At 41.0% G+C, this 1,326-nt stretch overlaps 1 pseudogene; it reads left to right on the top strand.

Moving 5' to 3' along the window:
• Positions 1-522: 522 nt before the first annotated feature.
• Positions 523-1,000, top strand: LOC129064453 (60S ribosomal protein L21-like; annotated as a pseudogene).
• The last annotated feature ends 326 nt before the right edge of the window (positions 1,001-1,326 follow it).

The raw sequence follows: 1,326 nt of genomic DNA, 5'->3' as shown, positions 1-1,326 counted from the left end.
ATGTGGTTTCTTTAATTCCATAGTTGTCAGACTTCCATTTAACTCAATTTCTGAATGTTCTGAGTGATGGTTGTTCTATATTTTAGTTGTAATTTTGACGTGGTTGTGCAAAGAGGTGAGCCTTGTCATCCTTGGCAGTTTCAATGCTCATTCACCTTTTCAAAATACCTTTGCACATGTGGCAAAGTCAGAAAGAAAATTTGGGGGAAATAGATTTATGGGTATACATTACACAAAGCTCAAAACCTCTAGCTCATGGCTGTCCACCATACTGACAGTAACTGGAAATGCCATCAGCAAGTTGGCACCTTGGCTCAATTTTTGAAAGAGACAATTGACAGTGTGAGGTCCAAACATGTTTTGTTCCCAAACCTACAAAGTCCACAGTCAGATGGGCTCCTTGAGTTGAACAGAGAGCAGGAGGTACTAAGAAAGGAGTAGAAAGAAAAAAAAAATACTCAAGAAATGATATCATATTTTCTGATTTTCAACCAGAACCTCCATCTTCCAGTAATTTGTTAAATGACTAACACAAAGGGAAAGAGGAGAAGCATCCACTATATGTTCTCTAGGCCTTATAGAGAACAGGAAGCTGTTCCTCTGGCCATGTACATGAAAATCTACAAGAAAGGTGATATTGTAGACATCAAGGGAATGGGCATTGCTCAGACGGGGATGCCCCGCACATGTTACCATGGAAAAACTGGAAGAGTCTATAATGTCACCCAGCATGTGGTAGGCATTACTGTGAACAAACAAAGGCAAGAATCTTGCCAAGAGAATTAATGTATATATTGAGCATATTAAGCATTCTAATAGCTCAGATAGCTTCCTGAGATGTGTGAAGGGAAATGATCAGAAAAAGCAGGAAGCCAAAGAGAAAGGTACCTGGGTTCTGCTGAAGCATCAGCCTGCTCCACTCAGAGAAGCACACTGTGTGGGAACCAATGGAAAGGAGCCTGAGATGCTGAAACCCATTCTCTATCAGTTGATGACATGATGAGTGAAAAAATACGTCAAGAAATAAAAGACCCCTGGGAAGGAAGGAAGGGAGGGAGGGAGGGGCGGGGGAGAGAGGAGAAAGAAAAAAATAAATAAAAGAAAGAAAGAGAAAGGAAGAAAAGAAATGATCTCACATTTCCCAGCAAACTACATTTTCCTGTAACAAAAAGAACAGGCTAAACAAGTCTGGGGTTTGAGCAAAACCTCCTGTCCCTTTGGGGCAAAGAGTAGGGATGTGCAGCATTCCATCATTAACCAGAGTAAACCACATTAAAAAGGACAGACAACATGCAAGGACAAACTGGAAGCATCTGACCTCAGTAC

Source organism: Pteronotus mesoamericanus, unplaced genomic scaffold, assembly GCF_021234165.1.
Source record: "Pteronotus mesoamericanus isolate MK-2021 breed Mesoamerican mustached bat unplaced genomic scaffold, CSHL_Meso_final contig_164, whole genome shotgun sequence".
In the NCBI taxonomy this organism is placed as follows: Eukaryota; Metazoa; Chordata; class Mammalia; order Chiroptera; family Mormoopidae; genus Pteronotus; species Pteronotus mesoamericanus.
Note: the sequence above shows the minus strand (reverse complement) of the source record. Positions and strands in the feature narration are given on the sequence as shown.